The 14,640-nt window shown below is 40.9% G+C and overlaps 1 protein-coding gene across 11 annotated transcripts in view; it reads right to left on the bottom strand.

Annotated features, from left to right (window-relative positions):
• Positions 1-14,640, bottom strand: part of DGKG (diacylglycerol kinase gamma) — a 206,378-nt gene that overhangs the window by 69,140 nt on the left and 122,598 nt on the right. The gene's annotated exons all lie outside the window — the stretch shown is intronic.

Raw genomic sequence — 14,640 nt, 5'->3', positions numbered from 1 at the left:
AGAACTAAACGTGTTAGCCTTTGAATGGAAAAATAGTTGTTTTGTCATTCTTGAGTCAGAGTTGACCAACCAGTGATAGGGCTATTACCATTGTATATAATAAAAGCGTAATATGCAAATCAACCAAACAGTGGAATGACTGGTCGCTATGACGCACACTGACCCACACTCAATGCAAGAGCTGCTCCCTGGTGGTCAGTGCATTCCCACAGGGGGAGTGCTGCTCAGCCAGAAGCCAGGTTCACGGCTGGTGAGTACAGTGGTGGTGATGGGAGCCTCTCCAGCTTCCGCTGCAGACAGGCTGTAAGGAGTGAGGGGTCCCAGACTGTGAGAGGGGTGTCTGACTGCCAGCTTAAGCCCGATCAGACAGACATCCCCCTAGGGGTCCCAGACTTCGAGAGGGCGCAGGCCAGGCTGAGGAATACCCTCATTCCGCCCCCGCCCCGCCCCCCCCCTCCCCTCCAGTGCACAAATCTTGAGCACCGGGCCTCTAGTTTTGGATATAAGCGTTTAGACACAGAAATCTTTTATCATAGAGGATATTGTTTGTGATACTATTTTTTTGTTTTAATTGTGATTGCTTTTATGTAACAATCATGAATACTAAATTTGATTTTAAATGATTATAGAATTTCCTTGTACCTTATCTTTGTAGCCAGCAGGTGTCACTTTGTAAAATTTGCAAAAGCAAAAACTAAAGTTGACAGTTTCTTCAAAGAATTATAAGAATAGCTTGTTGGGCTACTCGCAACCGTGAATGCCATGATCCTCAAGCCTCTTCTAAGAACATTGTGAAAATACTCACAGGGAGAACAGGGTCTGTGAAAAAAAACTAGTTAAAACCTTTGACATGAGAACATTGACTTTTAACAGCTCACTGGATTTTTTGAGCTACCAAAATCCGCTACTGCATTAAGTTAGCATCTTAGCAATAATTCTGGTGGGAGAGTAACTGAGTTGTCAAGTACTATGGATATCTGCATGGTATCTAGATTCAGGCTGGTATGGAATTAAAATAGCAATGCAAATAGATCTAATTCTTAACCACTTTAAGAATGTCAAAAGTTTATGTTTTCATATTCCTACTTTAATGTAGGATAGTTCAGCATAAATCTGAGATTGGTGTTTATTTTTTATCTTATTTATCTTCTGTTAATAAAGATTTATAATTGAGAATACTTAAAAAAACAAAAACAAACAAAAAAAAAACCCACACAATTCATTAGATGGGAGGTATGTGGATAAATACTCCCTTCCGTCCCTATTTCATCTTCTTCCTCTGCCAGTTTAAAAATTCTTAAATGGGAAGACATCCACCAGAGCCTGGCTCTGCCTGAGAAGACTAGTAGACACTGCCAGCAAAATCCTTTCTGCTTCGCCCTTTTGAAAAATCTCATCCATATGCTTTTGGCTTTGCTTCTGCTCTGACATTTGTGACTTCTTATACTGCGTGTACACTCCTAACACCCATTTCAATGACTGAGCTCATGTGCACTTGTCCCCCCCGCCAACCTGGCTTGGCATTTTGGCTGTGTGCTCTACCCCACTCTCTCTCTGCTGTCTCCGGGGAGGTCACGCTCATCTCCTCTGATGAACACGACTCCCCTTTGCTCCCTCTCTGTGCAGTTGGCAAATGTGCCCCGCTATGTCTGTGACCTGCTGCTCCTCCCTCCAGTTCCTTGGGAGAACTGCTTGGCATCTCTTCTGCCGGGCCTCCTACTCCTAGTTCACACCTGCTGCCCCACTGTGGGCTGTGATTTTAGAGTTTCATTTGAACATTCTACTTTATCCCCCTTAAGTCTCATTTTAAAGCTCTCCTGCTTGGTCTTCAAGTTTCTGACCACAAATATTCCTTTTGGTTTATGTGACAAGCTCCCAATGCCTTGCTAGGAGCCTGTCATTCCAGCATTGAAATCCATGGTCCAGAAGAACTGCTGTTCTCAAATCAGCTACAGAGCAGCTCTGTGTCCACCCTACGTGCCTAGTTCTTCTACAAGTAGGACTCATGGCTGAGGAAGAGACTAAAACATTGCCTCTGCCCCATGTCCCTTAGTTTCCTACCCAAGACACCAGAGTCACTGAGATACTGGCCAGGATTCTTCTGGATGTCTCTCTCAGCCCACACCCACAGGCAGAAGGGAGACAGCTTATGGTTACAAGTTTTCCTGTACTCCTTTTCATCTCTAACACAGGGGTCTCTCCATTGTGAATTCAGCAAAATAGTGGTCTCATTAGATGCTCTGGGATAGGAGGATTCTGTAGTCAAGTACATTTGGGCACTTTATCCTGTGTTTGCATGGTCTCAATAAATTGGAATCTAGATTAAAGCTTTACAACATCGTACAGAAAAGAAATATATTTAATTTGGAATTTCCCAGTGTACTTGATGATTGACCTCTCCGCCCTCTATCTTCCTGTGAATTTCCTTTTAACATCTCGTGGAATTTGCTTTAACCAATGTTACTTTAATACACACCTGAAGGAGAGTACTTGGGTAGCTACTTCCATAGGTTATTTTCAAACCTCATGATGATCTCCTTAGCTGTTCTGTTTCCCTTCTCCAGAAGGTCCAAACCCATCCTCCTTGGGTACAGTCTCATACTTCTATTTTTATTACCCAAACAGGGGTTGGGCATTTCCTCTTTACTTCCATGTTAAATCTGTTTCTTAATCAGACTCTGACTTTGCTTTATGTTCTCTTTGACATTCGGAGTCCATTTCCTTTCTGGTTCATTTACTTTATGACACCTAGGAACCCTTCAACAGTGTGAATACACTGACTTCTTAAGTTTTCCTCAAGCCCATTCATTCTATTCTTTGGTGAGACCAGTTTACATTTGCATCACCAATAATTTGTGACCAAGTTAAAGCAAGGAAAATAAATAATTGATCCCCATCACATCACTAAGGTTATAGTTCCTTGGAGGCTCATGGATCTCTTGAGCTTTAAAAACATGTTTATTTTTGTTTTTAATTTTTGTTGTTAATCCTCACCTGAGGATATTTTTTCCATTGATTTTTAGAGAGAGTGGAAGGGAGCGGGGGCGGGGGGGAGAAAGATATATATATATATATATATATATATATATATATATATATATATATATATAGAGAGAGAGAGAGAGAGAGAGAGAGAGAGAGAGAGAAACATCATTTGATTGATTCCTGCAGGTGCCACAACTAGGATCGAACCAGCAACCCAGGTATGTGCCCTGACCAGGAATTGAACCCGCCACCTTCTGGCATACAGGACTACACTCCAACCAACTGAGCCATCTGGCCAGGGCCACATTTGTTTTTAAAATTGGAAGAATTTATATACACACCTGGAGCCCAGTTTCTCTTGAGAAATAAGATCTGTTCATACTTGGCTGCTTTCCAGCTTGGAAATAATTGTCTGGAGCTGAGTACTGGCTGCTCCCATTACACAGGGCACATGCTCTCCACTTTGCTAGAGTCCCTACCACTCCTTAAAGCCTCATATACACTTACTTCCCCCATATACATTAACTCTCTGGCTTCTGCTGGCATTTGGATTTGTGAACTTGCATATAGACCTTTGTAGTTTCCTCCAGAAATTTTCCTAGAAGTCGCCTCAAAAATGTCTCCCTTCCCAATCTGATCCTTTCCATCTGAGCTGTTAGTGCCTTTGGTTATGAATCCTAATATGTATTTGATCTCAAGATCTGACCAGCTTCAGCAGGGCAGGAGCTGAAGCTGTTGGCATTTGCAAAGATTACATGCACAGCAATAAAATATAATCCCCAAATCCACCTTTTCTGGGAAAAATATTTTCAGTTCTGTATTTATAAGTCAGGCACATCCTGGCTTTCTCAATTATTTAACAATCATGGGACAGCGAGTAATGAACTTGTCCTTTAACTATTGGAGAAGCAGCTTAAGCTCATGTTTACCTTTCCTTTGAAATTTCCACTTTGCAAAATTGGATTGTTATTGTGAATGTTAATATGATAATATAAAGTCTTGATTATTAAAGGTCATATTATCCAGTCTTCAAATCTCTTCTTCTTTTGATGTACTGTTGTTGACCATTTCATTTTTCTTTAGTACACTCATCACCAGTTGGGTGGGAACCAGGCCATCAGCTCAAATTAGAGGGCAGCCTGTTGTGTTATCTTCACCCCAACCATGCACATGTCTGCAGAAGCCCTGGTTGTGAGCAGCCTCCATTCCTCTCCCTGTCCAGGCTCAGACACAAGGTGATGCAGAAGAGGAAAGGGAAAGCCTGATTAAGTAGAATGCTTTGTGCTGACAGCTCCAGTCAAAGTTTTACTAAGACTAACAGTTTGGGGTTTGTATTTATCCATGATGTTTCTAACACCTCTTGACCTATGGTAACTCAAAGCTGGAGATTACAGACACACTTTCAGCTCATTGAGTTCAAAGGCAAGGTGGGGTACTTGGTTTGATTGGCACTTTGGAATGCTCTCCAAAAAGGCCACTTTCCAGATTAAAGGAACCCTTCATTCAACAGAATAGAAAAGATATTGTTACTAGACAATGAGGAATTTCCATCTAAGGGTAAATTCAATAAACATGAATATTCAACAATTATGTAAGTCCCTGATGCTTTAGCAATTTGAGGGTATAAGTACGTTCTTAGAATGAGGAGAGCCCCTCTTTCATTGAAGAGCATTAGGAGATCAGGGAAATGCTCTCTTAGGAAAATGTGAAGTGGTAAAAAACTAATCACTCCTACAATCTTCAAAGCAGAGATCTGATGACCACCTTCCCCCCACCCCAGAGTGGTGTTTATAGAAGAGATGCTTATACTGGGAAGGGGACACAAACCTAAAGTCCTGGCCAGAGCTGTGGTTCTATAAGTTATTATAGCCAAGAATCACTATGCATCTAACGTGGAGATTCTACAATGTACTGCTGCATGTTCTCCTCACAAATCCCTGCAGTAATCAATAGCATCATACCAACACCTGAAACATTAGAATCCATTTATTTATGTACTCTCATTCTCATAAGCATCTTGCGAGATAGTTATAATTTCCATTTTTACACAACAGAAAATTAAGAATCAGAGAAGTGAGTAACTTTCCCAAATGCATCTGTTAAATAAGAGGCAGGGTGGGAGCTGAAACTCAGTTCTGATTTTGAACACAGTGAAACTCGGGGATTAGTACCTCTATTTCACACAAGAATGACACAGCCTGGCAGATGGAGTTGTAAGCCATTTGCCCAGGGTTTCTTGAGAGATAGTTCAGTTATTTCACTAAGAAGAGTTACTGAGTTTCCTGATAAGTCCAGAAAAAGGCTGCTTTCAAAATTTCATTTGGCCAAATAGTAAGTGCATTAAATTTTTCTTTAGTAAATATTGTTTTAAATAAAGAATTAAAATTTATCACTTGAATCTTTGTTGAGAATATATATTACCCTTCCACCTTGTTTTTCAAGTTCTTTTTAACAAAACGTGTGCAAGTGTGAACTGTGTAAGGAAAATACATTGAAATGAATATGCTGATCACATCAGCTCTAAATATAAAGATGGACTTTGTTGTGTCCAAAAAATGCTCTAAAGCAAAGAATAATACTTTCCAAAGTGTTAATTAGTAAAATATAACAGAGGGTTAATAAACTCTGATATTCTTTTCTCTGGAGCTAAAACAAACAAAAACCATGTTAAGCTAGTTTAAAAGCCACCTAAGTCAAATTCTGCATGACAGAATTTGAAATCATAGTGGTAAGAAAGAGAGAATGACGTGTGTGTGTGTGTGTGTGTGTGTGTGTGTGTTCTTCAATATGGACTTCTACCTCCACAAGCAAATAGCATGCTGCAAAGTTCATGGTTTGTAAGAAAGCTGTGAGGTTGGTTTCCATAGTTTTTCTGGCTCTGATATGTACTAACTCCCCAGGTTAGCAGAGTTGGTTCCTCTTATCTCTCTCCAGCCAAACTCTTCTTTCTGTTTCCTCCTGGCTGGGGGGTGTACCTCTTCTCCTCTCTCCCTGGGTCTCTGTCTGACCTAATACCCTTTACTATTCTAACACTTCAGCAAGTGTCAACCCACGTTCCTAGGAGCTGAAATTTTGGTTCTGGAAAGACTTTTTGTTTTGTTAATCCTTAACTGAGGATATATTTTTTCTATTGCTTTTTCAGAGAGAGTGGGAGAGAAGAAGGGAAGGGGAGGGAGGGAGGGAGGGAGAGAGGGAGGGAGGGAGGGAGGAAGAGCGAGAGCGAGAGCGAGAGCGAGAGCGAGAGAGAGAGAGAGAGAGAGAGAGAGAGAGAGAGAGACATTGACTGGTTGTACCAACCTGGGATGGGGAGCGAACCCACAACCCAGGTAGATGCCCTTGACCAGGAATCTAACCCACTACCCTTTGGTGCATGGGCAAATGCTCTAACCATTTAGGCACACTGGCCAGGGCTCTGGAAATACTTTGAAGGAGAATTCATTCCTTCACTGATCTATTCAGAAAACATTTGTTGACTACCTCACCATTCATTCACTCAACTATGGGATAAAATACAGAACCAAGATTTGTACTGTGGCAGAGCACCAAGATCTAGCCATAGCTGCCTCTACCTGCCTTTTTAGCTCACCTGGGAACCACTCTCCTTTCCTCTCATGTCCAGTGTCCACACACACGTCTGCCATTTCCCCAAGCCACATGCCTCTGAGCATGTGTCTGGTATCTTCCTTCCTCAGTGAATTCCCACTTCTCTCTCAAGCTCACACTCAAATGTAACCCTCTTTCTGAAGTCTAATCCCACTTTCCCAGGTGCTCCCACACACACTCATTATTCATGTCCTCTTGTTAAAACAAAGTTCACCATGTTATATTGTATTGCCTTCTTTCATGAGGGTTTGAGGGAGGGCTGGAATTGTGTCCTCCAAAATGTCACGTTGAAGTCCTAACCCTAGTACCCATGAATGTGACTGTATTTGGAAATAGGGTCTTTTGGGGTGTAATCAAGTTAAGATGAGATCATACCAGGTTAGGGTGGGCCAAATCCAATGACTGGTATCTTTAGAAGAAGAGGGAAATCTAGACAGAGAGACACAGAGACACAGGAAGAGAAGGCCATGTGAAGACGGAGGCAGAGATTGGAGTGATGCAGCTACAAGGCAAGGAGTGCCAAGAATTGCTGGCATCCACCAGAGGCAAGAAGAGAAGCATGAAACAGATTCTTCCTCAGAGTCTGGGAAGGACCCAACCCTGCTGACACCTTGATTTCAGAATTCTAGCCTTCAGAACTGTGAACGAATAAATTTCTGTTGTTTTAAGATATCCGGTTTGTGGTAATTTGTTATGGCAGCCCTAGGAAATGATACAGATGATAGTAGCTTCTGTACACGCTCATCTTCCCAGCTGGACACATGGGCTCCTAGAAATAGGGGCTGTTGTAATCCCTATTTCCTCTCGGCCCTGACATGATGTTAACACAAAGCAGATGCTTCACACGTTCTAGCTAAATGAGGGAACATGCTCAGCACCATCCTCCTGGGTTTAGGTCAGTAGATTCCCATAAAAAGGGTTCAGACCTTTCTCTGAGTGAGCAAGCTTATGAACGAGGTGGGGAGAAAAAGTTTAGCACCAAAACAATGACTTACAGAAGACAAAGAGGAAAAAAAAATCAAATTGGGAGAAAATGTATTAAAAACATAGGTGGATTCAAAGAGCAAGTGGATATAAGCACAACCAACAGATGCAAGACACTGGGGCGGGGGGATGAGGGCAAGTGCTGGGGGTAGGGGAGCCCGGGGGGAGATCAGTGTGTGGGCGGGGGGAAGACATATGTACTACTATTTGTAATACCTTAAACAATAAAATTTAAAAAAAAGAGCAAGTGGAGCCAGGGCTGGCTTGGTCAGGAAGGGAGTATTCAGAATACTTTGGGCTGCATTTTTAAACAAGTCATAGGTGATGATTCGGTCCCAGGAGGAGATGTCTGAGGAGTTAAGGACATGGGTGGGTAGGCAAGCAAAAGATAAGAGTGGACTGGCGTTTGAGAAGAAAAATTTTCTAAACGGCCCTGAATGAGTTTAAATTCTATACATTGGGACATGGGTTGGGGCAGCAGGTTCTTGTGTGGAAACAAGAGGACAAAAACACAGGCAGCTCCAGGTAAGGTGGGCTTGAGAGGGAAGAGCATCAAGATGGGCCAGCGGGCTGCTGAGCAAATCTTGATGAAAAGACACCTTGGGGACCAATTGGGAACTGAGGAACAAAAAAGGTAAGTGTTTTCATAGGGAACATCCTGTACAATTGCTGGTGGTGGGGGGAGGGGGGAGGCAGAGGGCTCCCATTTGTGGGTGCAATGATCTCACTCCTGGGCTCAGGGAAGATGATGTGTGTGTCATCCCAGCTGAATGAGGCTGTCTTTGGCTTTTAGAAACCTTTGAAAGACATTCCACAACTTCTCTCCATAACTCATTTTGGCCTTGAGTATGTCTTCCCATCCCCAACAACAATTTCTCACTTTAGAAGCACATTTTCCCCTCTCATGCTTTCCTGAGTCAAGATGAAGAGTAAGGAGCTGTGGTCACATTGTCCTGTCATGAATCCTTCACACACTTGAGGCCCATTCCCAATACATTCTCTGCTTCTCCTGTCCAGGAAAAATGGTGTTTTGTTTATTCAAAGTTTTCTCATGGGTTCTGTTCATTGTCTTTGTGGTTCTTGTCTAGTCTTTCTCTCAGGTGTTTCTCTGGTTGTGGGGTTTCAAACGGGGCAATCAAGAGAGGCAGGGAAGTGTAGTGAGAAGAGAGGAGGCTGTGGAGTCAGGAAGGCCAAAGTTTGAATAGCAGCTGCCCTGTTAACTAGTTATATGTTTTTGAGCAAGCTGCATAGTCTCTGAGCCTCAATTTTCTCATCTGTAAAATGGATCAATAATCTTTATTTCATACTTGGAGAGTTGTGCGAATTAAAAAGAATGTTCATGAAATTGGCATTCAGACTAACAACGGCTCCTAATGTTAGTTTGAGTGCTTATAAAACTATACAGCTGCACAGTTCAGATGGCATTTATTGCTGCCTTTGATGGTCACATAAAACATAAACAGGTCTTTTTCAGATATAGCAAAACTATGTACAAGACTGGAAACTCTGCTAAGAATATAAAAAAAAAATTTATTTACTCTCCACAAAAGTAAAGCTGCATAACATATCAAATTGCTATTTTGCTTGCAAAGGGACTTGAGTAATGATATTTTTAAAACACTCATATCGACTAACCAAAATCATTGGGATTTTTTAAATTGGAAAAGACTAATAAAACTCCCACTGCAGATAAACTCACTCTAATCAGCTCCTTTATATTACTTTCCTTTAATAAGTTGTAAGTGCTACTGTGTTAATCACGTTTAAACCAGCATATACAGTGTTATCGCAAGTAAATAAAATTGTGCAGTGAAAGTGCGGAAGAAAAATATGTTATAATGCTAATAGTGTTTATTTCCTGGGGGAGGGGCAATATGATTTGTTTTCCCACAGTAAGCCATAATTACTTATGTAAAGAAAAGTTGTTTATAGAATAGTAATACAACTTTATGAAAACATATTATTACAAATATTTATGTCAAGTAAGCTGCACCAAAATGGTAATATTGGGTTTTTGAGCGATGGGGCTATGAGTTATTGTTTTTTTTTCTTTAACATTTCTGAACTTTACACAATTTAAAATTATATTGCAATATACAATCTAATCATACTATAGGATATATTATTAAATTATCTAATGTATGGTATTTTATTAAAAATGTTATCAAGATAAATGAAGAAAAAATGCTATATATTGCTACATTGATGTCTCATACCCTATGACCTATAGATATATCTGTCCCCCTTAGAGGATCACCAAATCCAGAGTTTTAAGCACTTTTGAGTCATCTAACATGACTATTATTTGTAATAATATTAATAATAATAGTTGGCATTGATGTGCCAGGCCTCTGTAATAAGCACTTTAAATTGTTTCATTGGATATTCTAAAAAATTCTATGAGGTAAGGTTCTTGTGGTAGGCAAAATAATGTCCTGAAGATGTCCATGATCTAATCCCTGAAACCTGTGTATATGAATATGTTAGGTTATATGGCAAAGGGCAATTAAGGTTGCAGATGGAATTTCAACTGGCCATCAGCTGCATTTGAGATGGGGACATTATTCTGGATTACTTGAGTGGGTCCAACACAACACAAGAGTCCTTTTTGGTGGAGGAGGAAGGCAGAGAAAAGCATAGAAGAGGAATATAATGTGAGAAATACTTGACTGGCCATTGCTGCCTTTAAAGATGAAAGGGCCCACAAGCCAAGGAATGAGGGCAGCCTCTAGATGCAGGAAAAGGTAAGGAAATGGATTCTCCCCTAGAGCCTCCAGAAAGAAATGCAATCCTGATGATACTTTGATTTTAGTCCCCTGAGACCTATTTCAGACTTCTGACCTGCAAAACTGTAATATAATAAATGTGTATTTAATCCACTAAGTTTGTGGTAACTTGTTACAGCTGTAGGAAACTAAAATAGTATTATATTCCAATTTTACAGGTGAGCAAACTGAGTTTTGGAAGTTATTCGGTCAAGGTCACACATAGTGGTTAGGGACAATCCCAACAATTGAATCCAAGTTGTCTGGTGATAGAACCTGCACTCTTGGGCACTTGGCTCCACTAGATCCCCAAAATGATTGTCCAGCATCTGTCTAAGCACGAATGTGGAACCCCTCCCCAATTCAAGTGTTCCCTGCACTTGAAGATATGGTATATTGATCTTCTTTATTTGGGGCTCAAAGTGGTCTATCTAGGCACGTTTCCATTGACTAGTCATACAAAATAACCTAATTTCTCCTTTATGAGAAACACTTAAAAATATCTGAGGCCAATAATCACTTCTCCCTAAGTCTTCTCTTCTTTGGGTGAAACAATCCCAAATTCAGCCCTTCCTTATAGGACATGGTTTCAAGTGCCAGGACTTTATTGACCTCTCCCTTCTGGAAAGCATCCAGACTATCAACACCCATTTGAGGATCTGGCCAGCTCCTACCTTACTTTAAATTTGTGTACTTTGATTTTTTTCCTTGAGGTTATCATGTTGACCTTAACTCTTCTGAGCTTGATTCTATACTACACCTTGAGCTCTTTGATGGGAATATTTCTAGAGCTCAATCAATACATAAATACTGATAACTTTGGATTATCTGGCCTAAAAGACTTGAAAACACACTTGTTTTCAAGTTCCTTCTGATTTTATCACAAACTGATTCCACTCTTTGTTGACATGAATCATACCTTTCTTCTTCTAGCCTGGCAGGGGTTAGAAGAAAAGACCTGGTAAGCTTCAGCAAGGAATTGTTTTGGTGAACCTGTAACTTTATAGGGAACCTTGAGATATCATAGGTGGCTTGTGTATACCAGTCTGAGAAGTTGTGCTGTACATTCCAACATGGATGTGTGAGCCAGGAGTAAAATGAAGGAAATGTTAAGAGTCCATGTGATTTCATCATATTATTTAAAATAATGTGGCTCTTTAGGGCAGAGAGATGCACAAAAATATTAATAACAGCTTTCTAAAATCGTTGACCATCCATGGTTTTAAATGATCCATGTTGCTGTTCCCTCATTTATAGTCATCCCTCAAAAAATAAAGGGATGACTATAAGCAAATAAGATGGCCCTCAAACAAACAAACAAACAAACAGAAAGCAAAACAAAACACCCTCGTCTTCTACAATTGCATAATGATGAATGGTGAGAAAAATACAAACCCATATATCATTAATTTTATTCTTCATCTCTCTAAGGAGGGATAGGGAGGGTGGGAGATAAAACATTTTTGTGGGCTATAAACACTCAAGTAATTAAATAAGTTGCTCTGTCAGAACTGACTTGAAGAGTCAAAGGTCACTGAACACAGCATAAGGTTTGCATTTCCTTTATAAATAACTACAGATATAAGAATAGAAATAGAAAATGCCACAATCAATTTCATTTGGGGCTTTTCTGAATCCAAAATATTTGAAAAAACACAGTTTGCTATTTAGAGGGAAACAGGTGCAGACAATTTGGACCTCTGAGCACCTAGTGCTGGTCTCCTGTGGGTGCTGAATACCAGATGAGGAGAAGGAAAGCCCAATTCAGGGTATAGGATGAAGACTCCAACAGTGAGGATTTTAACCCTGCTATGTCTGCTGCATTTGTACCTTCCTGCTTTGGGAAAGTCAAATATCTGGGCTGTAACATTGGGCTATCTCTCAAGGCTCCTGGCAAGAATAACTAAGAATGGCCCAGTTGGCATGGCTCAGTAGTTGAGCATCGATTTATGAACAAGGAGGTCACGGTTTGATTCCCAGTCAGGGCACATGCCCAGGTTGTGGGCTCAAACCCCAGTGTGAGGCGTGCAGGAGGTGGCCAATCTATGATTCTCTCTCAATATTGATGTTTCTATCTCTCTCTCCCTCTCCCTTCCTCTCTGAAATCAATAAAAAATATGTATATATTTTAAAAAGAATAACTTATAATGGTTTCATTTTTAGATAAAAAGAAAACCTTATATAAATGGTGATATACTTTATGTCTGTGACTGCAGAGCATACTGTAGGTATTCAAGAGAGGAGGCCCCCCCCTTTTTTCTATAATTGTATGGTTTGAGCTTTGTTGGCTTTTATTTTGCCTCCCACAGAACATCTCTGTGTTCATCTAAAGTGGGAAAGGAAGAGCTTGATGGTGAGGGGACAGTGAGCATCAATGAAGAAAGGTTAGTCAAAGGTCAGGTGTCCGACCGCCCTGGACCACCCACCTACCCAGTAACTGCACTCCAAGGCCGCAGCTGGTAAGCCCTAAGTATCCATGGAGCACATGGCACCTTTAATGCAACTCCTACCCTTTACTCACTCTCACCCTGTTCCTCCAGTTATCATGTCATCTAGGGTCTGTGACTCCTACCTTGATCTAGCCTAGACTTGGCATTTGGATTTAAAGTCTCTGGTATTCACAATTCTGCCACTTGGACACCCATGGAGTCAGAGGAGGGGATTTTCTCTACAGCGTCAGCGCTATAGAATTCAACCCAATCCTGGCTGGCTAATTGGTGCCTTCCTCCCAACTCCTGGAGAGGGATTTTGACAGATTCAATGTATCACAGTTGGAATCTCCTCCAACTTTCAGTTGTCTTTCAATGTTTTAGTTTGAGGGCCATGCCAATGCAGCAACGACCCTATGATAATGAATCCCACTCCATCAGAAAAGCCTTTTATTGACAATACTTCACTGGCAATTTAAGTCAATGCTTTCCTCATGTTGCCATTCAACAATATTAAACAACAAATGTTTACTGAGAACCTACTGTGTGTCATGAACTTACACATTATCTCATTACATACTTATAGCAACCTTGTAAGATTTTCAGGGGAGGAAGCAAAGGATTAAAGAGATTAAGTAACTTGCCCGAGGTCACATAGCTAGTAAGCTGCAGAGCCAAGTTTTGATGCCAACTTAGACCATACCCTGCTACCTCATTCTATAAATATCTATTAAGAGCTTAGTTATTTTCAAGATGTATTTCCAACCTTTAAGAATTCAGATTACATTAGGGCTTGTGGGGACCCTTCATCAGCTACTCCATGGCCCTGGCTCCAAGAAAGCTAACACTCTAGAGCCTGTTAATTACCCAAGAGCTTTTGGGAAAGGCAGTTAGCTTCTGGTAGGAATGAAGTACTGTTTTGGTCCCTTTGAAGGGCCTAACAGGAAATATCTTGCTTCAGCCTAAACTGCTGAGGGACATATTCAAGTGGATGACACTCAACAGGTTTGGAATAACACATTCCTCAAGTGCTCTGAGTTTCTGACCAACAACAACAAAAAATTCTATAGTTAGATTTCTCTTTCCAAACATTCACTAACAGTGATATTGGAATTAGGTAGCTTCTATATTTGTGTATATTCCATATATACAAAAATCTTCATGGAGAGTCCATCCAGAAACTTCATGGAGGACTGGCTCTTGGATATCTGGAAAACTCATGACATCCTCAGCTCATTGATGAATACTGACCACTGCCTGTTTGAGGGGCTGATAACCCTTCCCTAGGTGAAACCCTCTTCCCACCATTCTTTTACCTTCATTGCAAGCTCCACACTCTGTGAGTCCTGGCAAATGTGTCTTTTTATTAATTCTTCTCTCCTTGCCAGGGCCAGCTCATGGGTGTGAGATCTGTATAGTCTCACAGGGCCCCACACTTAGGAGGACCCTGGGCTTGATTTAATGTTCTGCTGTCACCAACTTGAAATTCTTAATAATTTTTTAACGTGGGGCCCTACATTCTGCACTGAGCCACAAAATCATGTGGTTGGTCCTGCTCCTTGCTAGGGAGAAGAGTCATAATGCACAAGTTAAGAGTAGGTGGTATACCTGTGGTCCCTATTTACACTCACCAGCATTTGCTCATAAAGAAAATCAATAATAGTGGATGGAGATGGGAAGAGCGCCAACCTCCTTAGCTTCAGTTTCTTCATCTCTGAAATGGGGACAGTAGCACTTACACTTGCATGTTATTGTGAGCCCTGAGTGAGATCATGTATAATAAATTCCCATCAGAATGTTGGATATATAATAGGTGTTTGCCATGAAAGACAGAAGGTATAGTAAACAGAGTTTGCCCCCTGGAGTTAGGAGCT

Source organism: Plecotus auritus, assembly GCF_963455305.1.
Source record: "Plecotus auritus genome assembly, chromosome: 2".
In the NCBI taxonomy this organism is placed as follows: domain Eukaryota; kingdom Metazoa; phylum Chordata; class Mammalia; order Chiroptera; family Vespertilionidae; genus Plecotus; species Plecotus auritus.
This window is presented reverse-complemented; position numbering and strand designations above follow the sequence as displayed.